Below are 26,735 nucleotides of genomic sequence, written 5' to 3'. Positions count from 1 at the left end.
AGCATAATATTTTTGGAGACAGAGAAACATTTAAGTGTCATCTGGTAGTTACTAAAGTTGGAGGGGGAGATGGTGTTTCTTAGTGTGTTTTCTGGTGAGGTCAAGGAAGGTATACAGAGGTTACACATTTAACCAATGTTCCTGCCTCATATCAATCAAGTTCCTTTTTATAAAATTATGACTGCTGTAGTAACTTAGACTTTTGAAGTGCTGCAGCAAAAAACACACGTTTGTCCTCAAGTGCTGAAACATAAGCTCATAAGTAGATCCGTACATGCAACTGGCTGATAAGCTGGAAGTTTTCATGAGCTATTATTTTTCTCTCACCTATAGCTCCTGTTTCTTAAACAATATTGTGATTCAACCCTGTGTAACACATTGTGTATGAATGAGCATACATTTTTATACATAATAAATCATACATAACAAATACACTTTTAATATTCACTGAAATCCTAAATCCATCTCCAGTTAGAATCTCAGAACCCTTGTGTTTATATATGTCTATAAAATGCACAATGGCAAATGGAAATGAGTGCAGAAACAGTGGATCTCCAGTAATTTTACATTTTTAGACTGCTTCTATGGCAATGCTGTTGAAGCATTTCATAATCTAAATCGCTTACAATCTAACAGAAACAATACAGAAGGAAAGGAGGATATTGATGAAGGAGGAAAACAAGGAACTGCATCAGGTGCCTGTTCTTACATAAGTTGCATAATGGTTGTAACGACCAGGTGGGTTGTATAGACAGGATGAGAGTCTTAGAAGGAGAGAAGCCCAGTGGTACTTGGTCTAATCTGTGCCAATGCTGTATCAGCTTTCAACATTGTCCCATCATTAAAGAAGTATGCAATATGGAAAGTAAAATGTAAAGATGCAGATTGTTGGGTTGTTGTTGTTTAAAAAAAAAAACCCATTAATATCAAATATATGGAATTGTTTGATTTATAGTTATGTGGTTCAGTAGAATCCTTGGAGTTACATGTGTGTTGGGGAAATGTTTCATTTTTAAAACAGGTGTTCATATATTGGCACAATGCACACATGTAGGCTAGAAAGTGCGGAACGGGTCTGTTGTCAAGAAAGGGAAGGATAAGTGATGTTGTCAACATTAGTTTCAAGCTGCTGTGTCAAGCTTAATGGTCAGATGGGATGTTATTGCAAGGCTCAGCTGATTTTGGTATCTCAATCATGTCCAGCTTAGTTGTTTTCCTTTTCTCTTATTGGCAGCCCCACTCTGCTTTGCTAATGCTTGTGTTACAAAAATAGAATACAATATTGGGAGCAAAATCGGGGAAAATATTTTAAATCCTTGTCTTGATTTTTAGCTTTTGTTTTTCAAAGTCAATTATTATTGATGAATATAGAAGGGCATTGCTTAATGCCTTTAATACACACACACACACACATCTTTGCATTTGGCCACTGCTGGTAGCAGGAGAGGTTACCAGATGGTCCATGCCTTTTAAAAATTGGGAAATTGTGACATGTGGATACTTGGCCAATATTATTCTTAACCCTCTATAAACCATTTATGAATGGCAATAAGGAGAAGAACAATGTTCCTGTATAATAGAGACAACTTTATTTAAATCTACAGATGGTACTAACTTGGCTTTCCATGCCAAAATTGCCCTCCGGTCACCAGCTCATTCGTGAGCACCCTGACTAATAAAAATCCATGTGCAAGTCCCTATGATTCTCCAAAGGCAGGCCCTAACCCTGCAATTGCTCCAGTTTTGCTGGGTGAACCCAGCCCAGGTGACCCTGTTTTCAACTGTCTCCCCTTCTTTGGGTGGACCCTGCCCTAATGCCCCATGTTATGCACCTTAGGAGAGGCACTTCCTTTCATCCAGTATGGATGGTAATATTTCCACCTCCCACACAATTCTACCTGCCATATACCGGTAATTGCAGCAAGTTATCTGTGCAGAGCATAGGTGACCACTTTATCCTGCTAAGACTGATACCACACAGGTCCCTCCCAAACTCATCTGGATGATACAAAAGATATCATTCCTTGACCTCAAAGAGCAACCCATTGTATCCTTGAGTGACCCTAAATAGAAGGGATGGGTGAGTTTCACTGTCCATCTAGCCAAACAGAACTGAAGCCAATCCTTGTCTTCAGGACATTATATAGGGCCCTCCAAAATCTCACCACCAAATCCCGTGAGATCTAAAAATCCTGGATCTCACCCAATTTTGGCCCAGTGGGCTCTCACAATGATGACGAGCCTTCCAACCATTTTGAGAGACCTTTTGGGTACATCATCTATGGGCAGCACATAACCCTATTACAGTGGTACCTCTGGTTACGTACTTAATTCGTTCCGGAGGTGCGTTCTTAACCTGAAACTGTTCTTAACCTGAAGCACCGCTTTAGCTAATGGGGCCTCCCGCCTCTGCCGCGTCGCCACCATGCGATTTCTGTTCTCATCCTGAAGCAAAGTTCTTAACCCGAGGTACTATTTCTGGGTTAGCGGAGTCTGTAACTTGAAGTGTATGTAACCCGAGGTACCACTGTATATGAAATCAAGGGTTGAAAGCTGCAGACTTAAGAACCTTGCCGGGCTTGTGTAAAAGCCAGGGTTTAGTCCCACAATCTGAGGAAAAAATGGCAAAATGCTAAGTTACAGATCCCAAATATTTACAACTGTTCTTTCAGTTACCAGGATTTTTCAGTTTGTACTATGGCCTGCTCGTGACAATTACTTTTGCTGATTTTTAATAGACACTTCAGATTTAAGCTGTATATATTGAATTCCTGGTCAGCTACTGCGTCAGGTTGCCATTAATATTGGAACGATCCACCTCTAGATATCAAAATCCTGTCATCTGTACAATGGTACATCTTTGATCGTTGTGACAACTGTCAGGGACTGGGTGAGGCAAGGCTGCCTGGTGTGTGTACACGTGCACTGGTGGCTGCTTCTGAGGGTGTGGCCACAGGTCTTACAGGACTTGCTTCTACGTGTTTCAGTGTATTCTGCTGATGAAGGCTGGTGTGGTAAGGCAGCTACAACTTGCGTGTTGAGTCACAGTAGCCCCCCAATAATTCACACTTCACACATCAATTTTTGTTTAAGGTTTTTGGCATAATTTTGGCCACAACTTTATTCAAATACAAAAATGTGAGTGGTTGCTTAGGCACTGGTTCCGACTATCTGTCCTTGCCCTCAGGGACAGAGCTGGCCTTCCGGATACCAGCGGAAGCCAGCGTGGGAAACAAGTATTGGGTGAGAAATAAAGCTGGGCACCAGACCATTACTTCTCACCCTCATGTTCCTGTGGGGCTTGCACGGCCCAAGTCCGACTCCGGGGACAAGGACGAAAGAATGGCAAGCCCCTGGATTTCCTTTAACGGAATTCCCATTCGCATCATTTGGAGGGGTAGGCACTTACCCCTCCAAGCACCAATTTAACCAGTGCCTAACCGCCATGGAGCCCTCAGCTCACCGCCAAACCACTCACAGCCCCAACCAAGACCTCAGCTTGGTCACCACCGCACCAATCCAAGCCTCATTCCCTGAAGCGGAAAGGTGCATGCCATCAGCTTGGAAAAAGGATGGCCTCTCAAAAAGAATCTCGGGGTGGGAAATTGCATCGCCACCAGCTCCAAAACTTTTTTGACCACAGCAGAATTGATGCGTTTTCGGGCCCTTTCAGTGGCAGCCGGGCAACGACTGCCCTTCCAAACGCAGCGTTGCAAAAGCTTTGACCAAAATTTTTTCGCTGTCGGCACCATTGCACGCAGCGTCTCCAGGTCACCCAAAATTGCAGCACGTAGTGACAAACAGTCCATGGGCACCAGGTCGTTCTCACCAAGCTGCACCACAATAGCAGCTGGCGGCCCCTCCAAGAGCAACTGCCTCCGGATACTTGGCAGGAACTCCGACCAGCACATCCCACGTCTGGACAGCCAAGACAAGCGAATATGTGGAGGAAAGCCGAAATCTGGACCCAATCCAGATTGCCGTGCTGCGACGCCAGCCCAATGGACGATACTGTGCCCCACAATCCAAACACGGGTCACCGCTAAACCTGATAAATAAGATGAAACAAGCAAAAATTGTAAGACACCAATAATGTTAACGAACATAATCTTTGAATGCATTCGATTTCCAACGACCTGTATTTTATTTCCACTGCCTTATTAACATGCTTTCCGGCCTTCTTGGTGGTACGTTTGTCTAGGCATTGGTTCCTGACTAGCTGCACCTGACCTCAGCAGGGCAGCACTGACGACTGGGCCCCACCATATCGTCAGTACCAGCAAACATTGTGGGGGAGCAATGAATCCCAAGGCAATCGCATCCCGCCAGGTGTCGTTCCCCATAGGGGAAAGATGCACCCCATCTGCCCTAAAGAGGGGAACAGCCTTGAAGAAAATTAGGAGGGTGCAATATTACAGAACCACCTAAAGCAAGGACCTATTTTATTTTATTTGTTATTTTATTCACTTTATTTATTTTATTCTATTATCCACCGCCTTATTAACATGCTTTCTGGCCTGCTCGGTGGTAGTTTGTCTAGGCATTGGTTCCCGACTAGCTGCACCTGACCTCAGCAGGGCAGCACTGACGACTGGGCCCCACCATATCGTCAGTTCCAATAAACAGCATGGGGGAGGAATGAACCAGGATCAGACTCAAGCTCACCCCAAATGCTCCCAGGGACTCTTGCATGGCCCTACCCCTCAAAAGGGGTCGACAAAAGCATGGCAAATCCTTGGATTCCCTTAATGGAACATCTTTGCGCATTGGAGGGGACAGGTGCTCCCACCCCCCCTCCAGACCACCTTGAACCAATGCCTTAAATTATTTTGAGTCCAGGGAGAGCTGCCATCAACTCAATCCAAGCCCTCTTGCATGCAGGAATGCAAACTTATGCTGGAGGAAGACAGCAAACATTCTCGCCCAGCTGTACCACCAGCACTGCGGGAGGACCTGCACAGGTCACACTCGACCGCACCAAAGGAAGGATCTCCTCCCAAAGCATTCCCCATCTGGACATCCAGTATATGTTCACATGGGCAGGAAGACTGAGATGACGCCCCAGTCCAAACCCGTCAACATGCTTGCCAGCCTAGTGTACAATGCTGTGGCCCAAATGTGCACAGCTGCTCCTATGAAAAAAGGAAACAGACAAGCATCAGCACAGACATCACTGTGACACTTCCTGATATAATCCTTGTCAGCGTCAGACTTCCAATGACCCGTATTCACAATCCTGTCTACTGACAGGCCCCCAGTGTGCAGCCTTTGCAGCAGCACCTAATCGTAAGGAATGAGGAGTGTTCAGCGGTAAGCAAGCCGCAGGCTCTAATAACTGGTGCACGACGTAAGCACATTGATGCCGGGCTAACGGGAACCCATTTTCATGCACTAGGAGCGGGCCAGCCCCCAGGGAATAAAAAGCCAAATATTCTGTTATCCATAACCGGGCAAGGGCCCTCCTCACCTGTGGCGGGAAGCCTGATTGTGGCACTCCTGCCCACTAAGTCTGTTTTAGAGTTACCAGCTCTAATGACAAGCTCCAAAGGATAAGGAAAAGTCCTGAAGCAATAAGCCTCCAGAATCTCGGCCCCGTGCTGGCTCCAACAACCATTTCCCCAACCCTCAGTGCGAAAATGCAATGGACTACTGAAAGGAGTCTCACCTTGATCTTTAACCCGCAGACAAGTTTTAACTTGTTGCAGATACTGCATAGGTAAAAATTGACCGACTTCCTGCCCACTGTCCTATGAGGTTGGAGCCTATTCCAACCTTCCAAGGCCCTGCGCACTGCAAACTTTATACAAGGGTCTCTGAAAAAATAAAGCTTCAATGAAACAGACATTGCAGCGGACTGAATTCGGATAGTTATAACCGCACGCCCAATCTGCAGCAGGTGGACCAAATACTGCAGGATCTGCTCAGAGGATGGGGGCAAATTCTTCCGAATGGCCAAGAACTGCCAGCTTAAGGCTAAGAAATCCATCCAGGCCTTCCCATAAGAGGTAAAAGCAGAAGGGGAAATGGAAGCTGCCGCTCTCTGAAATTACTAATTGTTGTCAAAATGCCACAAGACTGGAAAAGTCTGGCAATAGCTGAGTCTGGAGCCCAGGATCTGAAGCGCTTCATCTGAAAATCGGATAGTGTCAGCGTAATTTGGAGAGTAGAAAGCACAATATTAAACCTTAAGTGGCGCAGCTCGAAAGCATGCGCGGAGGGGCAGAGACTGTGCTACAGCATGAGGACTGTTTTGCCAAGACGCTCAACACCACCTGGTTATCAGACCAAAAGCAGATCCGATGGTCACTGAACTCCTCGGGCCACATGTGAACTGCTACTACAATGGGGAAAACTCAAGAAAAGTTATGTCACATGATTGCCTCACCACACCAGGCTTGAGGCCATAGCTTTGCACACCAGCAGCCCTTGAAATAAAAACCAAAGGGCAAAGATCCAGCAGCACCAGCATGAACCTGAAAATCCCTGAGCGGGTTCAAGGTATCCTGCCATGGCGAACTACTATTGCATACATTCAGGAATTGCTACCATCGCCTGATATCTGCCTTCACCACATTTGGTAGGCATACACAAAGGTAAGGGGACCTCTGTCAGCATCGCCCTTGAGCCAGTGCCACCAACTGGACTCATCCACTTCAGCCCCAACTGGGCTAGGCGAGCTGGGTAGCACTTCCAGAGACCACCTTCTGCACATGAACAGGTCAAAGTGCTGTGGACTCACAGCTTAGAGTTGTGAGCACCGGATTCACTCCAACAAAAAGACAGTCGTCGCACAGCAGAGTACAGCAGAGTCTGAGTATATAAACAACTCAGAGAGCAGCTCTGTAGAATATCTTCTTTATTGTATCTACAACTATACAAACTATATACAGAGCTTAATAGGTCTAAGCATAAATAAATGCTGCACTGCACGGAGTATCTGCAGCTGCCCTTAGCAGCAACCTTATCTCTACACATGATCTCTAACACTCAGTCTCTCTCCCTCTCCGACACTGACTGACTGACTGACTTGGTGCTGGAGCAGAATAAGTAGAGACCAGAACACGCCTCCTCCTCTCTGGAGAATCAGCAGACTCCTCAGGAGATTCTTGGATATGGGAGGGGTGAAATCTAGGCAGCCTGGCCTAGTGGGAAGATTAGTTAAGTGACCCAGCAAGATCGGATCTGGTGAAGCATCACTTGCTACAGAGGAAGTATTACAAAATAACTTCCTTCAAGGCAGACAGCTTCTCCATAGCCAAGTGGTATGTTTTAGCAACGATATCCAACTGGATCCCTAAATAAAATGGGAATATGGGCAAAAGGTATTGAGCTATTGCTTGCCAGCTTCCAGCCCCCGCTTGGGCAGGGGGCATCTTGTGCAGCCATCATGATATGTAAATTTACAGGGCCGACGCTGGCCAGAACCCCTAAAGAAGTCCCAACCAAGCTGTCGCCAAGCCAGCTTCCTTTTCAGACACACACTCTGTGCAATGCAAAAAAAAAAACAAAAACAAAAAAACAACAACACACACTCCGTGCAGTGCACACACTCTCCATGCAATGCAACTACACACTCCGTGCAATGCAAAAAGCACGCTCTGTGCAATGCAACTACACACTCCGTACAATGCACACACAACACCTCTGTGCAATGCAACTACACACTCCGTGCAATGCAAAACACACTCTCTGCAATGCACACACCTTTCATGCAATGCAACTACACTCCATGCAATGCAACTACACACTCTGTGCACTGCACCCTCTGTTCAATGCAACTACATACTCCGTGCAATGCACACACACTCCGTGCAATGCAAAAACCAAAGCAAAACAAAAAACACTCTGTGCAATACAACTACACCCTCCATGCAATGCACACGCACTCCATGCAATGCAACTACACACTCCCTGCAATGCACACGCACTCCATGCAATGCAACTACACACTCCCTGCAATGCACACACCCTTCATGCAATGCAACTACACTCCATGCAATGCAACTACACACTCCGTGCACTGCACACCCTCTGTTCAATGCAACAACAAACTCCGTGCAATGCAACTACACACTCCGTGCAATGCAACAACACACTCCGTGCAATGCAACTACACACCCTCCGTGCAATGCAACTGCAAATCTCCTAGCAATGCAATGCAATTGCAGCCCGTGCAGCGCCGTGCTCTGCAACGCACAGAGCAAACTGCAATGCGGGCACGCAAAGGTGCTTTCTCCCAGTTGCATATTGCAAACATGGCGCCCATTACATCCCTCGCAGTGAGGTAACCACCAAAAGGACTTAAGTGTCCAGGTAGAGCATGGGGGAGCATGCAGCTGTCCCATACAGGGACCAATCCTGCAACCTAGGCATTACCGGCACTATGCGCTGACCCAGTGAAACCAATGCTTCATGGACCACATGGGGACACTATTCAGGCCGGAAACGCTTCCAGGCCATCGAATTCTAGGGCAAAGCCCTAGGATCACCTGCTAGGTCAGGCATAAATGTTTCCAGTGAAATAGCAGAGTTGAGGTAGCCCACAGCTTGTCCAGGTACCCCTGCTTGCCCTTTTAGAGGGAAGCACCCCTTCAAGAAACCCAAAGTTCTTTTATCACAAATGGGCCGAACTGCCCAGCAACAGAATAGCCCATAAGGAGCAGTTTGTTTTGTTTTGTTTTAACAATGGCTAAGAGGGGGATATGAACTCCCAGGTCCTAGTCCTGCACTTTAGCCACTAAGCCACAATGGCTCATCTCAAAATGGCAGTCGCCTCTATCAGGGCAAAACAAACTTAAAGAAAATAAACTTGTTCAGAAACAGCATAGTTCAAGAGCATATACAGAGTGCTCATAGTCCTTGGAGGCACAGGGAGCCATAAAGCCAACCTTCGGGGATACTATAAACGAAAGTGATACCAGCTAAGCTGGGAACAGCCCTGACTAGCCCCACAATTTCAACAAGAGAAATGGGGGAAACCTTTTTGCGAAAGAAAGCCCCTAACGGGGGCTCTCTCACTATTGGGAAAGGCAAGCCACAGATACAGGGAGAATCTTCCTACAGGGCAGGGTGGGGTGGGAAATTGAACAGGAAAAGGGGGGAATTAAATTATTTAAGGGACTAGAGAGGATTAAAAGAAAGGGGAAATAAAGAAATAAAGAAATGTAACCAGACAATGAGAAGATTGTCCCAGTGCTCCATGTGATCCGATGCAAAACGGCCAAGAGGCCGTGCCAACGTCTGGCCCCTGTATATATAGACTCTGACCCCTCCTCCGAATTGGCAACAATCAAAACACCCCAGCAACCCAGTTTAACCATTTAAATGGCCGGGATTCAACTAAATTTGCCTAGTCACTGGAGGGTGGCCTGTTCCCAACCGCAACACGTGCTCTCTGCTAGGGAGAACACGCTTTATAAAACAGCTATCAGGTTACCTTCCTTATTCATCCTAACAACAATGCTTCTGTCAAGAGGTTTATCAACCTGCCTTTGCTCTGCCAGAATAGCACTGCTATCTGTCGTACATTCTTTAAGTAGAAATGGTTCAATAGCTGAACCTACTGCTTCTTTGGGATGACTTTTCACTTCTCAGGTAATTGGATTCACTTAGAAACATTTTGATGTTCAGCTTATATGTTCTTCTGATCAATTTTAGACCATAATTGGAGGGACACATCTTTCGACAGCACTAATAATTCCTGGTGCTGAGTTTTTCTAGCTAGTTTTTTTTAAAATTATTATTATATCTTAAGAGTGGAGTTCTAATGTACAAGCACATTGTAGATATACCGTACTTGAAATGTACTGGGTGTGCCAGCTATTAGTGGGGTTGCTTATTGGTTAATCTTAAATTTGTTTACATAGGCACTATACTTATTTCTTTAATCATGTTTTAGGACTGTGCTGTCCTGTATGACATCCAAGCAATTCAGTATGTCTGGCTGTGCACACTCAGAGTATACTCTATAAGAAACATAATCATCATCATCATTATTTCTATTTTTATTATGGCTGTCTACACATGTGTAAGTTGCACATCCTTTGCTTTTCCTTGGAGGTGTTGGTATAAAGTTGGAAACACCTGAATAAAAACCACAGTCAAAGTAAAGCTTATAAACATCAGAAAAGCATGGATCTAAGACATGGATCCAAGATCTATGGGCCTTCATGATTCCCCCCCCCCCATAGTTTTAAAACAGGATGGCCATAAAAATCAACCAACATATCACATAACATATCTATGGGCATAACTGCCCTGTAGTTTTCAGGGGAGTCTCCCTGAAAAATTATGAGAATGTGTGCCTTGGATCCATGTTTCTGCACAACGGCAGCACTGAAAAGTACCAGATGGCAATGGTGACAGTAAATATGTGTAAAGTGGTAGGAGACTTAGAGATGTCATGGGCACTGGGAGGAGCTTTCAAGGATAGCGTTGCACTTATAAAGTTCCATGTTCTGAACTCTGGGAGAAGTTTTCAATATAGTTCTTTAACCTTGTTGGTCACTCCCCCCCCCAACAGTTTACACAATTTTAAATATTTCTCTGCAAATGTGGAAGGTTTCAAACATCTGTTTTGTCTCATAATTTGAGAGCAGCAGTGATTTTGAGAAATTCTTCTTTGCATCTTGTTGCCCTCACTTTTTTGGTTTGTTTTCTTGTTAGAGGACCACATGGAAAAGGCAGTCCAGCAACTCATCTGTGTTAGGAGATAAACTCAATGATTACTTTTTTTCATTTATTTAATAGATACTACTTTCTTCCTTGTATAGCCTCGTTCTTTCTTTCTTTTACACTATGATGTAACTGTAATAGTTATTCTTGTTCACCTTTGCCTTTCTTGGTCATATTTATGGAATGGTGCCAGAGTACTTGGAAGATGTAGCTAGGAATTAGTTTTAAAAACATTTTTATAGTTTTAAAAAGCATTTTTAAAATAGCTTTAGACTTTCTTTTTTGCCACTGCTATATCTGTAAGACCACTGAAGGATGTGTGTAATCACAATCCATTTTGTTTCCACTTATCTCACATTTGCAATACAGCTTTCCCAACACTTAACTATGTGGACCATCCTAGATAATGCAAATGTTCTGATTACACTGTTTTATACACATGTACTTGTTAACAGAAAGCCTGGGAAAGTTCTTCACAAGAATGGCATTTTTTTATTTTAAAAAATGAAGAATTACATGCATTTAGGGATGTAATAGACCCTGGAGAATACTAGTACTACGTAGTACCAAAATTGGATGCTTCTGTGGATGGTGTCAGTATATTGTTTAGTTTAACTGGCCATTACACCCCTCCCCACCCAAAAAAGAGCAAATGCAATGCATACAAATAAAATAAATAAATAAATAAATAAATATAGCCACAAAGTAGTACAGGACTTAGTTGTATCTGGATGGAGTCAGAAAATTCTTGCAGCTGTCTTGTTTAAGATTCCAATTTTTGGACACAGAGAGAGAGAGACAGAAGACTTTCCAGTATTTTATAGCGTGGTGTAATTACCACATCTGAGTGATGTATGAAAATTGTGTGATGTGCAAAGGAAGACTGTGGATATCTATTGGAGGTGTATCTCCTAAATGAACCAAAACCTCCCGATTCCCAACTTTGAGAGGTGGGGGTGGGAATTAGTCTGCTGCAATTGTAGAATCTGAAATAGGAGGCAAAATGTGCAGGTACCTATTCTTTTCTTTGTGTGAGAGAAACTAGCCTGAACCACTCCACTCCCCAGCCCCATGTAAAGAATATTGCAAGACAACTATGGTTATAGTACTTGCCCAAATTAGGCGTCTTCCTGACTTGAAGCAATCACCAGCTGATACGCTGCTTAAAATCTTGCATTAGTAGAGCAATCTCATCTTGCATTAGTAGAGCAATCTCATCTTATGCATTGAGCTTTCCTTTATCCTGTTGCTTTTTGGCTGAAATGGATTCTTCTTTTCACAGGCACTATCCTTTGTTGGTTTGTTCTAAATGTGTTTGCTGCTGTCAAGTGACAGGAGATATGCTATGAAGACGGGGCTCTAAGAAGCAAGCAGAAGTCTTTTTAGTAGTTCACATATACGAAGGTGATAAAATAAAGAATTAGCAACCCAGGATACAACGTATTTTCCTCATAGGAAACTCTTGTACAAAGAAGGAAATATAGCTGTCACCACCTAATAGTAAAATGTGAGTTTTTGGATTTTTAGTTGCCTTTTAAGCATTGATTAATTGCAGTTTTATATGTATGAAGTATATCTGGGGGTTTCTACTTGATGCAAAATTAGGCAGAGAAGTCATGTGACTATTACCGCTGTACAAAAGGCTACATTCCAGCCATGCAGAAGTCAGACTGGTATGCAAGAGGCTTGGTCACAGCTCCTTGAGCAAAGCGAAATGCAAAAGCATTCTGGGAGGGAGTGGAGCAGGGCCAGTCAGTGGTTTGTCATCTGGAGGCAGTCCGAAGAGCTGGATAGGGAGTCCTGAGGTTCCCCACCTCAGACAGGCACCTAATGATGAGGAACATCCATCTCAAATATGTTTCCAGTGCTTGTACAATGATGACATGGAAATAATGAGCTTTGAGGTGTATTGCTGTGTGGAGTACTTCCAGGAAAGCAGGATAAATATGCAGAATCTGAAGAATAAATAACTGAGGTATGAACATTGTTTACTAGCTTCTAGCTTTAAGAATTATAGTAAAAAGAGTGGAGCATATCAAAAGCACAGATTGGAGAGAAATGAGTGGTCCAGCACAGGATCTCTACCAAAAGGAATTATTACCTTTCTTCCTCACTTCTCATCCACACAACACTTTCTTGCTCTTCAAAACACTATATGTGTATTAATGTAATGTGTTTAATTGCAGAGAGCAAACTCAGGTGGAATTATACACATATAAAAACTGTTCTGAAAGTGCTTTTTTTAAAAAGCGTTTTTAAAAATTCATTGAATTTTCCATAAGGTTCACCATCTCCATCTAGTGTCACATTGTATATTGCACTTAAAACACATTTAAAACATTTTATTCGCAGCTGTATAGCTGAATCATAGCTTCCTGTGGATTAAATATGAACTATAGAAGCTTTCCAAAATCTGAGACAGTTTGATGTAGATATATGAATTTTAATTTGGTAAAAGAATTAAATTAAGTAATTGTCCCCTTGGTTTTCTCAGTTGTACCTAGTATTGAACTTTTAATGCTACCATAAAACTTAGTGCAATTATTTTTAACACAGCAGATTGCCATATTGACATGAATTTTCCTTTTCGTTCTGACCTCATGTACATTCTGACCTGTCTGCTTTTTCACCTTCTTTGGCAAGAGCTAATATGTAATGGAGACCATAAAAAGAATTCAGATTGGCAATTTCTTGTCACAGAATAAATTGATAAAATTAATTTTAAGAAAGCCAGTTTTGAATATATTTCTTATTCTAGTTAGTCTTTGCAATTGCGTCTTCTCTCTGTCATAGAAAAGAAGCATGAGGAGATTAGAGAATGGGCAAAGCGCTTCTTAAATGTGCTTGTATGCTTTAATAAAATCATAGCAAACTGAATGTTGACTTTAATGACAATGGTATGGCAGCACTTTTTCAGTGCTCCCCTTGCCCTTGGTATTTAAATATAAAATTATGAAGCTGTTTACAATGAGTAGTTTGATCATGAATTTGATTAGTATTATTCAGCTACAGACTGTTGAGAAAACTTAAGTATGCTTATGGTAGAATTCAACACAGGCATGACTCTGCTATATTAGCCCACGGATCTGTGAACAATAGAGCTGAAAGCATGAAGCCCAGTTAGTTCTAATCACTAGTATGCAGACAAGAAGCTTATCACTGCCCTTAGTGTCGTGAATTGATGGGTTTGTGGCATGTTTTAAAATTAAGGATGAATAATAATAATAATAATAATAATAATAATAATAATAATAATAAGGAATGAGTCACCTCTCTGAAATGAGTCCAAGGGGATGTTTCTCATCTTTAGATGCTACTTTTACTTTAGTGTTTTCAAATGAATGTTGGTTTCATTTGGAGTCTAGGTAGGCAACTGCATTCATGATCCTACATGACATCTTCAAATCAGATAGACATGAACAATTAATTACAGGATTGCCATTCTTACGTATATGGCAATTCCTTTGGGTATTGGTAGAGTAGGCACATTAAGCTGCTCTATTTTTTTAAAAAAAATAATATTTATTAGAGGTTTAAAGATTACAGAAAAAAGAAAAAAGAAACAATGAAAAGTTAAACAAAACAAAACAATACCTTACAATACATCAGAGAAGAAAGAAGAAGATAAAACAAAAAAAGAAAACAATACAGCAAAACAACAAGAAAAACAAAAACATTTAAAAACACATCCATTGTTTCCATATCTTTATCTTTCATTTACCGTATTTTTCGCCCTATAGGACGCACTTTTCCCCCTCCAAAAATGAAGGGGAAATGTGTGTGCGTCCTATGGGGCGAATGCAGGCTTTCGCTGAAGCCTGGAGAGCGAGAGGGGAGCGCTCCCGCTGCTTGCGGAGAGTTGCCTGCATGCCGAAGCCTGCGCGCGCTGAGATCAGCGTGTCCAGGCTTCACGGACCTCTCCGCAAGCAGCGGGAGCGCTCCCGCTGTTTGTAGAGAGTTGCCTGCATGCCGAAGCCTGCGCGCGCTGAGATCAGCGCGTCCAGGCTTCGCGGACCTCTCCGCAAGCAGCGGGAGCCAGCGCTGGGCTCCCACGGCTTGCAGAGAGCTGCCTGTTTGGGGGCTGGGGTCGGGGGAAGCTCGCGCCTCCCCCGCCCCAGCCCCGCGCCTGGGAGGGAAATATTTTTCCCCTTTATTTCCCCCCCCAAAAAACTAGGTGTGCCTTATGGGACGGTGCGTCTTATAGGGCGAAAAATACAGTACTTGTTTCATCGACCTCCTCACACCTCCCTTTTTTGTATTCTAGTTCAATTAGCTATTTCAGCAAATCCTTTCCATCTCTCTCAATTTTTGTTCTATAATCTATCTTAACACAATCTAACCTTAAATTTTCCACTTTGGCCCATTAACAATCTATTTTTACTTAATTCTTTATAACATTTCTGCTAAAGCCATATAACTTCATTCCAGCATCCTTCTAAGATTCATTAATTTTGCAATATTTCTGTAGATATACTTTAATTTTTTTCCAATCTTCTTCCACCGACTCTTCTCCCTGGTCTCAGATTCTGCCAGTCATTTCCGCCAATTCCATGTAGTCCATCAGCTTCATTTGCCATTCTTCCCGGGTGGGTAGATCTTGTGTCTTCCAATGCTTTGCGATAAGTATTCTTGCTGCTGTTGTAGCATACATAAAGAAAGTTCTATCCTTCTTTGGCACCAATTGGCCGACCATGCCCAGGAGAAAGGCCTCTGGTTTCTTCAGGAAGGTATATTTAAATACCTTTTTCATTTCATTATAAATCATCTCCCAGAAATTCTTAATCCTTGGGCATGTCCACCAAAGGTGAAAGAATGTACCTTCAGTCTCATTACATTTCCAGCATTTATTATTGGGCAAATGATTGATTTTTGCAAGCTTGACTGGTGTTATGTACCACCTGTAGATCATTTTCATTAGATTCTCTTTTAAGGCATTACATGCCGTAAACCTCATAACTGTGGTCCATAACTGTTCCCAGTCAGCCATCATAATGTTATGTCCAACATCTTGTGCCCATTTAATCATAGCAGATTTCACCGTTTCATCTTGAGTATTCCATTTCAACAGCAAGTTATACATTCTTGACAGATTCTTAACTTTGGGGTCTAACAATTCTGTTTCTAGTTTTGATTTTTCCACCTGGAAGCCTAGTTTTTTGTCCAAATTATATGCCTCCATTATTTGATAATAATGGAGCCAGTCTCGCACTCTGTTTTTTAATTTTTCAAAACTCTACAGTTTTAATCTGTCTCCCTCTTGTTCCAGAATTTCCCAATACTTCGGCCATTTGGCCTCCATATTGAGTTTTTTCTGAGCCTTTGCTTCCATTGGTGACAGCCATCTTGGGGTTTTATTTTCTAGCAAATCCTTATATCTTATCCAGACATTAAACATTGCTTTTCTGACAATATGGTTTTTAAAAGCTTTGTGTGCTTTAACCTTATCATACCACAGATATGCATGCCAACCAAATACATTGTTGAAACCTTCCAAATCCAACACATCAGTGTTTTCAAGAAGCAGCCATTCTCTCAGCCAACAAAAGGCGGCTGATTCATAATAAAGTTTAAGGTCTGGCAGGGCAAATCCACCTCTTTCTTTAGCATCAGTTAATATCATAAATTTTATTCGAGGCTTCTTGCCCTGCCAGACAAATCTAGACATGTCTCTCTGCCACTTCTTCAAACAGTCCATTTTGTCCAAAATTTGCAATGTTTGAAACAGAAACAGCATCCTTGGCAATACGTTCATTTTTATCACAGCAATTTGGCCTAACAGTGATAACTTCAAGTTTGACCATATTTCTAAGTCCTTTTTCACTTCAGTCCAACATTTTTCATAGTTATCCTTAAATAAATGCACATTCTTAGCAGTCATGTTAACCCCTAAATATTTCACTTTCTTAACCAGTGTTAATCCTGTCTCCTTCTGAAACTTATCTCTCTCAATCAGTTAGATTTTTCTCTAAAACCTTAGTTTTCATCTTGTTCAACTTAAAGCCTGCTACCTGACCAAATTCTTGAATCAATTCCAGTACTCTTTTAGTGCTAGATTCTGGCTCCTGTAAAGTCAATACCAAATCATCAGCAAATGCTTTCGGTTTGTACTGTTTAGCTCCCACTTGTATACCTTTAACCAATTGGTCCCTTCTAATCATATTTAACAAAACCTCCAGGACCGATATAAAAAGCAATGGAGAGATTGGGCAACCTTGTCGTGTTCCTTTCTCAATCTTAAATTCTTCCGTCACTACATTATTCACAATTAATTTAGCCTTTACCTCAACTCGCATTTTCAACATCATAATGTCAATGCGAAGGAATAAGGCCCCCGGCCCAGACATGGTCCCGTTAGACCTTTTCCTGACTGATCCTCTTTGGTGGAGCGAACACCTGACTCCTGTATTCACCGCTATCTCCTCCGCCCTAGACATCCCCGACTCCTGGAGAGAAGCTATAATAGTTCCGATCTTCAAAGGCGGCCAGCCAAACATCCCTAGGAACTATCGCCCCATCAGTTTATTATCCATCCCGGGGAAAATATTTGCCGCTGTTTTATTGGAGGAACTTCTCTCATGGGTCCAGGAGAGGAACATTTTACCGCTGGAACAGATTGGTTTCCGAAAGTCAGCGTCAACCATGGACCACTGTCTAACTCTCTATCACCTTGCCAGTAAATACACTGCTCCAAGGCAAGGCCACCTATTTGCCGCTTTCATGGACCTGGAGGCCGCCTTTGATTCCATTCCTAGGCAGAGATTATGGTCCAAACTTGCCCATCTGGGAATTGATTCGCACCTCCTCTCCCTAATTATTTCCCTTTATTCAAACACCACAGCTCGCGTCCGAAGTGGTCCAAACGGCTCCCTCACTACTCCATTTCCAACGGCCAAGGGCGTCCGACAAGGTTGTCTCTTGGCCCCTTTACTGTTTAATCTCTATCTTCACGATGCAATTTCCACTTTGAAGCTAGCATCGAAGTACCCTCCTCACTTAGCAGGCCACCCCGTTGTTTCCCTTTTCTATGCTGATGATGCTGTCATCTTATCCAGAACAGCTGCGGATCTAGCAAACGCAGTTAACGCATTTATCGCCTATTGTAAGGCGGAAGCTCTTAATATTAATTATAAAAAATCGAAAGTCCTCCACTTCACTCGTTCCCGCAAACTCAAATTGGAGCCACTTAAGATCACAGGTGGCTACTTAGAAAAGGTAAAAGCCTTTAAATATCTAGGCGTAATATTCACTTATAATCTCTCCTGGACCACCCATCTACAATCTGCTTTTCTTGCTGCAACCACGACCTCTAACGCCATTGTCCGATTTTACCACCAGAAGGGCGGCAAACACCTTCCAGCAGCAATTCAAATATTTAATGCCAAAGTTGTCCCAAAATTATTATATGGATGCGAAGTATGGAGTACAGCAATATCAGGTAACTTGGATCGCCCACTTCATATGTTTCTGAGATCTCTTTCCGGCGTCCCGAGATGTGTCTCAGGTGCAGCCCTACGACTCGAGTTCGCCCAGTCCTCAATTGTTAAATGAGCATGGAGCCGAGCCATTTCCTACAGCTTCCACCTACTAACATCGGATGCTCGAATTAGAGGTGGTTTTTCCAATCTGATCCTAAGAGATATTCATAATTCTCCTTGGAAAACTACAATTAACCTCAAATTCCGCTCTCTTCTCAATTTGAACTGTAAAACTGTCCTTAACTTAGAGTGTATCAGCCCAGCGGCCCTACCTCTAATTAAAAAGAAACTACAGCAACTTGATTTTTCTAACACAGCTTCCTATGCAAGAGGACCGTGTTCAGGCCTAGCCCTAGCTATTCCACCCCCTGAAGGGATCCCTCTATACTGCTTCACAATTTCTTCGGAGGCTAAGCGTAGGGCCTTTACCTGTGCCCGTCTCAACTGTTTTCCTACAGCAGTTCTGTCGGGTCGTTATTCCAGAGTTCCCATTGCAAATAGAACATGCTCTTGTAATGACACGGCCCTGGAGACTATGGACCATGTAATGCTCTTCTGTCCCAACTGGACAGATGAAAGATCTCGGTTTTTAACCCCCCTAGTGAATAAGCTTCATCTCCCAATCCAGCCTTGGATAGTGTCCCTCTTTCTGCAGGATTCTGATTGTTGGATTACCGAGATGACAGCAAACTTCCTGCTTAGTCTGATGAAGAGGAAAGCGGCACCAACGTCTTCTTTAACACCACAGCTGCAGTCGATACGCCGCACAACCGAACGAAGTCCCAAGTAGCCTTATTGTACAAGGACAATCAAACTAGGACATATCTGAGGAGCTGAAGGACCCTTTAACAGTCCTCCTCCAGCCTCAACGTTTTTTTGGGTTTTTTTTGTTTGTTTGTTAAAGTAATCGCCCAGGACGATATCTACCTTTACCTCCCCACCCCTATTTTATGTTGTTATCTCAATGTAAATTATGCTATGGCCACACGGCTAATGCAATAAATAAAGATGACCTGTAGATTTAGCCTTTTGTTCTGAACAAATTGCACCTATACTATTTTCAAAACCTTGACCAACCCCCATCCCCTGTAAATTCTTCTTCATAAAACTCCAAGAAATATTGTCAAAGGCTTTCTCCACGTCCACAAATATCAAAACTGCTTTAGTATTAATCTTCACTTGTAGTTTTTCTAAGATATTAATTATGTTCCTCGTATTGTCAGACAAATGTCTGCCCGGGAGAAAACCTGCTTGATCTTTATGAATTTCTTCTGCTAACACCTTTTTTAACCTTTTGGCCAAAATATCTGCAAAAATTTTATAATCCACATTAAGCAGTGATATGGGGCGGTAGTTCTTGAGCTGTATCTTTTCAGTCTCTGTTTTCGGTATAAGTGTAATATAAGATTCCTTCCACGACTCTGGTGCCCTTTTCCCTTCCAGTATTTCATTACAGACTTCCTTTAAAGGTTGTATTAACCATTCTTTCAGAGATCTGTAGTATCTTGAAGTCAATCCATCCGGTCCTGGGGATTTACCTAGTTGCATGTTCTGAATGGCCCCTTCCACCTCCTGATCCATTATTTTGTAATTCAACATTAGCTGTTTTTCCTGAGAGATTTTGTGTAGTCCATTTATTTTCAAAAATCGATCAATGTCCATTTCTTTCTGCGTCTCCTGTGTATATAGTTGTTTAAAATACCTCTGGAAGCACTTTCTAATTTCCACTGGATTCTGTATATTCTTTCCTTCCACTTCCAAATTCGTAATGGTATTAAGTTTTTGTCTTTTTTTCATTTGCCAAGCCAACCAGATCGCTCCAAAGTACAGCAATTTTAATGGCAGCCCGTTTTCAGGTTCTGAGCGGTAGAGCTTTAGCTTCCTTCCCTCTCTTTTTGCAGGCAAATAGTCCAAAACTCCCCCCCCTCTTCTCCTGCTTCCAAGGGGGGGGGGGGTTCGCTATTTTTAATGCTGAGAATTTAGACCTTTACGATAAACTTTCCAAGGCTTTAGCTTGAGCTTATTTGCTTCCCGTCTATTTACAAAAGAGGAAGGCGGACTTCCTGTTTTGAGCCTCCCCCATTTCGTTGCCAAATTCAACTTTTAAAATTCCAATTCTTCACTATACTCACAGGTAGTTACTTTTAAATCCAATTGTCCACAGGAAAAAGTCAGCGCTCTCCGGCAACGGCTGTGCGGCTTCGCTCCGTGGAAGTAGCAGTCGATTCAAATCACCGTGCCACTCACCCCACTTCGCTCCGGATCCCCAAAAACGGGTTTCCCCGCGAGTAGGGGAGGCGTGAAAGGTGCCTGCCGAATCCCACGTTCACAGGCTTCACCCGCCTGTGATTTTTGAAGGGTCCCCGCCTTCGCCTGCGGCCAGACCCGATTTCCACAGAGCAGATTCCTCTCATTCAGAGGAATTCCGCCATTACCGATGGCGCTAACCCGGAAGTCGCCGCCATTTCACATTAAGCTGCTCTAGATACAAAGGTCAGGGAGGCATAAGACCAAAAGACGTGTGTGGGTTAAAATGGCAAGGTAGGCAGAGTTGGCATGGCACTGTGGCATGGATCTGTTTTCCACTTTGAACTTCCAGTGTCCTGTTCAAAGAAAACCCGTCCCAGAATGTTTGATGAGGAGTTAGCCTGCTTTTCACTGAGAGAAAGACAAAAACCTCACAACCACGACCAATAAGTCATTGAGAGTAAAATTTCTTTCTGGCCCTAAAAACCAGAAGCCTCTTAAAGCCTAAACTGAGGGGGCATGGGGTGAGGAAGCTGGATGAGGGAAAGTCTGATTTTGGCATATGGCAAAGGCTTTCAAATGGCTTTTGCTTCACCCCTCTTCCTCTGATCTTGCAAGGCCTCATGAAAGCAAGTGAGGTATTGCAAGATTCAAGGGAAGATTGGGTCTCCCTCTGTGTTGTAGCTCCTCAACACAAATTGGTCCCCGGTATGCAGGAGTGCACAGAACGATGAGTTGTTGGGATTTTTGTGCCTTCAACCTGTTAAAACATAGATTTGTTTTTAGTATTATTGGATAGAGCTCTTTTGATAGTTGATTAAAAGGAATTACTTGCCATTTACGTAAGTGGCAGGACTATCTTGGCTGACCATTCAATATTATGTGGGCCTTCCCTTGCAGACTGTCATTGGACAAATCTTATTTTTAAGTTGTGACAAATTTAAGAAGTGACAACTGTGGTGTACATGAAAACAGGAGAAATATAATAAAGTTGAATCATACAGATTTCTCTTCTTAAATTGCCTTGATTATCTGAATATTTCAGATGTCTCATAAGATCATAAAAAAATTCCTTCCTGTAGCACCTTAAAGACCAACTAAGTTAGTTCTTGGTATAAGCTTTCGTGCGCATGCACACTTCTTCAGATACACTGAAACAGAAGTTGCCAGATCCTTCTATATAGTGAGAAGGTGGGGAGGGGTATTACTCAGAAGGGTGGTGGGAATGGGAGATTGGCAGATAGCTGAGATGAGCCTGTTGACGACTCTTAACGACTGTAATAGGTCTTACAGGAAAAGGCAAGGGGTGAGAAGGTGAGAAATGGCTAGTCATGTGTAATGAGATAAGAATCCAATGTCTCTGTTCAGACCAGGTCTCTCCATTGTTTTAAGTTTGGTAATGAGTTGAATTGCCAAACTTAAAACAATGGAGAGACCTGGTCTGAACAGAGACATTGGATTCTTATCTCATTACACATGACTAGCCATTTCTCACCTTCTCACCCCTTGCCTTTTCCTGTAAGACCTATTACAGTCGTTAAGAGTCGTCAACAGGCTCATCTCAGCTATCTTCCAATCTCCCATTCCCACCACCCTTCTGAGTAATACCCCTCCCCACCTTCTCACTATATAGAAGGATCTGGCAACTTCTGTTTCAGTGTATCTGAAGAAGTGTGCATGCACACGAAAGCTTATACCAAGAACTAACTTAGTTGGTCTTTAAGGTGCTACAGGAAGGATTTTTTTTATTTTGACTATGGCAGACCAACACGGCTACCTATCTGTCATAAGATCATGTGACTTATTAAGGTCATTCTTCATTGGATAGGAAAATATATATATCTTGTATTTTCTATGGGCATATTAACACTCACAAACTAGTAATTATGAAATAAAAGTAGTTATTTTTGTTTTTGTTTAGAGAGTCATATCCTGCCATTCAACATGTCGCTAGTAGCACAAGAAAGAACTAGAGTAATCTTACAAAACAATATTAGATCCAAGAAGAATTTGGGGAATTATTTATTTCTTTGTTCCCCAACACCTGCCTAATGGAGGGATCTGGGCTACTTGGAAGTGTGTCACAATCTGTCTCTTTTTTTAATTGGTCCTAAATAGGGCATATATATTTGGATAGGAAACAAGGTTTGAATTTTTTATTTTATTTTAAATCCTATTCTCATAAGAAAAGGAATAACTATGTCTTCTCACAATGATCATTTTATATTATTTATTGGTAAAATTAGTTTAGCTGGAAATTGAATAGTGCTTCTTTGCCTTCTGTTATTTCCTCTCTCTGTTGAGAAGTAAGCTGTTGTACCTTTCTTCTATGGAAGTTTACTGTATGTGGGACAAGATGTCAGGCATAATTAGACAAAATGACATTGTGCAGCCCAGTAGAGAATATCCATCTTTCAGAAACTTCAGAACTGGTCTTCTCTTTTAGACAGCTCAACATTATCTCTTGTTCTCCAGACCACAGCTGACAAGACTTTGCTTATATCATAGAAAGTTCAGACCTCATTGGCTCGCTGTCTTTGTGCTACAAGAACGAGATTTTTATATCACATGAACGACATCATTTTAGCTTCTGTGGATTTTTTCCTCTCCCACCCACTCGTTTTTAATATATCTTTTTATTGTAAGCATATGAATGAGTCAATCTGATGGCAATCTCATCTCGTCCAAGTAAATTTATCATAATCAAAAGGGAATATTTTAAATCTTTATGTGATTATTTTAATAATGAATTTAATTGCCACGTTGCATATAAATTTGTGAATTTACAACACTCTAAATTAATCTCTATTGAATAAATCATCAAATGTAATTTTTAATTGTTACAGTAATGCTCCTGCATTAATTTTTTTCCTTGCATTGAAAACATTATGTGGTTCTCCTAGCATTGAGAAATAAGGATGGTGTTCAGTATGCCGGTTGTGATAACTTTTTCTTTCTTGTGACAATCACTGTTATGCGGATTGTAAGTAGGTTTCCTCCTTCACAGGAAACACAGTAATCAAAGAAGGAAAGATGGGGGAATGTAAAAGCATCAGGAGCAGGGGTTTTTTTCAGTCGGAACTCACTGAAACTCAGTTCTGGCTCATCTTTTTCTAGAAAAACAGGAGTAAGTATAAAAATCAGTGAAAACAAACAGTAAATACAAGCACAAATAACCAGTTTTGCAAATACTTTCTTTGCCCCACTTTCTAATTATTTTCTCTTTACTTACTGCAGTGATTGCTCTCCAAGTATTGTTGAACTCCCAACTCCAATCAGCCCCAGCCAACATGGTCAATGACTGGGGATGAAGGGGGTTGTAGTCTAGCAACAACCCTTTCCTTTTAGCAGTTAACCATGGCTTTATATTATGTGTACAGTGGCACAAGTGGGATCATCTTTAGAATGGTCCTGGTTGCAGGCAGGCCCCCAGCCCTGTTCCTCGCTCCACCCTGGTGTGGGCAGAGTAGCGCTTTCATGCCAGGGTGGCATCATGATCACCCCAGGCCTATTGGCCAATCACTTTGAGCGGGGAGATTGTCTGGGGTTTAAAAGCAGCAGTGCGACATGGGCCGTGCACCTGCTTCGCGCCGCTGAACACCCACCTGCCCGCCCTGTAATTTTATGTGTTCTCTGGCCTTGCTTTGGATGTTGGTTGGTCGCCTGTCTTGGGTCAGGGGCCAGGTAGGAATTTTTCCGTTTGGCAAATTGGCATGGGCCCCTTGGTTTTTGCCTACTTCTTAGCAATCGTCACAACTTTGTAAGGTTTGGCAGTTAGGCATTGGCTCATTGATTTGTGGGGGAGGGGAGGTCAGCCTTCGCCTGTCCCTCCATTGACCAAGGGTATTCCGTTAAAGGAATCCAGGGCCTGGATCCTGTCTGAAGTCTGCTTGAGGGGCTAGGGACATGCCAGGCCTCTGGGGACACTGAGGAGAGCTACAGCCGGGTTCCCCCGATGTGGCTTCCTCTTTGGGTGGTTTACCCTTACTGACTTTCTGCAAAGGGGGCAGGAGTCCAATATAGTCCTTTGCCAATGCCTAAGCCAATACCGCTCACATTTCTGTAATTCAATAAAGTTGTGGCCTAAAATTCACCAGTAACCTTAAACTAAATATTCTATGTCCGTGTGAATTTATTTTAACAAGGGGCTGGTCTGGGGGCCTTGCCATGCAAACACTGCTGAATTAAAACCAGGGTTCCTTTTCAATCAGAAATATTATAATGGAGGGTTGGGAGGTGGGAGTCAATATGGCATGCATTCTTTCACATAGGTGTCACATGAGGTTATGAGTCAAGCATTAGCTTGATTACACAGCCCACATTCTGATGTTTGGGGGGGGTGAAGGGGGTGTTTTTTAAAAAAAGTCTCAGTGCGAGACTCACGCTTCTACTTCTATGGAACCCACAGGTGTTACTTTATACACAAGATGCCTGCATTGTGCCTCCGTTACTTTTAACATTTTTGTCTGAAGAGATTTAACAGGTATCAGCATGCGGGACTGACTAAGAAATAAGCAAATGAATAACTTTTAATTTAATTTTTTTGTTAAATGCATTCATAATCCACCTTTTAGGACAAAACTTCCCAAGGTGGCTTTGAACACTATATGGATAATATATAATACATAGAATCATAGAATCATAGAATCATAGAGTTGGAAGAGACCACAAGGGCCATCGAGTCCAACCCCCTGCCAAGCAGGAAACACCATCAGAGCACTCCTGACATATGGTTGTCAAGCCTCTGCTTAAAGACCTCCAAAGTAGGAGACTCCACCACACTCCTTGGCAGCAAATTCCACTGTCGAACAGCTCTTACTGTCAGGAAGTTCTTCCTAATGTTTAGGTGGAATCTTCTTTCTTGTAGTTTGGATCCATTGCTCCGTGTCCGCTTCTCTGGAGCAGCAGAAAACAACCTTTCTCCCTCCTCTATGTGACATCCTTTTATATATTTGAACATGGCTATCATATCACCCCTTAACCTCCTCTTCTCCAGGCTAAACATGCCCAGCTCCCTTAGCCGTTCCTCATAAGGCATCGTTTCCAGGCCTTTGACCATTTTGGTTGCCCTCCTCTGGACACGTTCCAGTTTGTCAGTGTCCTTCTTGAATTGTGGTGCCCAGAACTGGACACAGTACTCCAGGTGTGGTCTGACCAGAGCAGAATACAGTGGCACTATTACTTCCCTTGATCTAGATGCTATACTCCTATTGATGCAGCCCAGAATTGCATTGGCTTTTTTAGCTGCCGCGTCACACTGTTGGCTCATGTCAAGTTTGTGGTCAACCAAGACTCCTAGATCCTTTTCACATGTACTGCTCTCAAGCCAGGTGTCACCCATCTTGTATTTGTGCCTCTCATTTTTTTTGCCCAAGTGCAATACTTTACATTTCTCCCTGTTAAAATTCATTTTGTTTGTTTTTGCCCAGTTCTCTAATCTGTCAAGGTCGTTTTGAAGTGTGATCCTGTCCTCTGGGGTGTTAGCCACCCCTCCCAGTTTGGTGTCATCTGCAAATTTGATCAGGATGCCCTTGAGTCCATCATCCAAGTCGTTGATAAAGATGTTAAATAAGACCGGGCCCAAGACAGAACCCTGTGGCACCCCACTAGTCACTCTTCTCCAGGATGAAGAGGAACCATTGATGAGCACCCTTTGGGTTCGGTCAGTCAGCCAGTTACAAATCCACTGAGTGGTAGCAGAGTCAAGACCGCATTTTACCAGCTTCTTTACAAGAATATCATGGGGCACCTTGTCAAATGCCTTACTGAAATCAAGGTAGGCTATATCCACTGAGTTCCCTTCATCTACCAGGCTTGTAATTCTGTCAAAAAATGAGATCAGGTTAGTCTGACATGACTTATTTTTCAGAAATCCATGCTGACTATTGGTGATCACAGCATTCCTTTCTAGGTGCTCACAGACTGTTTGCTTAATGATCTGCTCCAGAATCTTCCCTGCTATTGATGTCAGACTGACTGGGCGGTAATTATTTGGGTCCTCTCTTTTCCCCTTTTTGAAAATAGGGACAACATTTGCCCTCCTCCAGTCTGCCGGGACTTCGCCTGTTCTCCAGGATTTCTCGAAGATGACTGCCAGTGGTTCTGAGATCACATCTGCCAGTTCTTTTAATACTCTTGGATGCAGTTCATCTGGCCCTGGAGACTTGAATACATCTAAACTAGCCAAATATTCTTGTACTGTCTCCTTAGTTATTCTGGGCTGTGTTTCCTTTGCTGAATCATTTGCTCCAAATTCTTCAGGTCGGGCATTGTTTTCTTTATCGGAGAAGACTGAGGCAAAGAAGGCATTGAGGAGTTCAGCCCTTTCTGTGTCCCCTG

General features: G+C 42.7%; 1 protein-coding gene across 14 annotated transcripts in view; it reads left to right on the top strand.

Annotated features, from left to right (window-relative positions):
- The window catches only part of PCDH15 (protocadherin related 15), a 678,468-nt gene that overhangs the window by 56,712 nt on the left and 595,021 nt on the right, over positions 1–26,735 (top strand). For 10 of the 14 annotated variants that reach the window (XM_081189558.1, XM_081189551.1, XM_081189566.1 and 7 more), the window contains exon 2: positions 11,957–12,181. The exons of the other annotated variants lie outside the window; for them this stretch is intronic. The gene's annotated coding sequence lies outside the window, so the exon portion shown is untranslated. The remainder of the gene's footprint in view (positions 1–11,956; positions 12,182–26,735) is intronic. 14 annotated transcript variants of the gene reach the window in all.

This window comes from Podarcis bocagei, assembly GCF_964188305.1.
Source record: "Podarcis bocagei genome assembly, chromosome: 4".
Lineage (NCBI taxonomy): Eukaryota > Metazoa > Chordata > Lepidosauria > Squamata > Lacertidae > Podarcis > Podarcis bocagei.
Note: the sequence above shows the minus strand (reverse complement) of the source record. Positions and strands in the feature narration are given on the sequence as shown.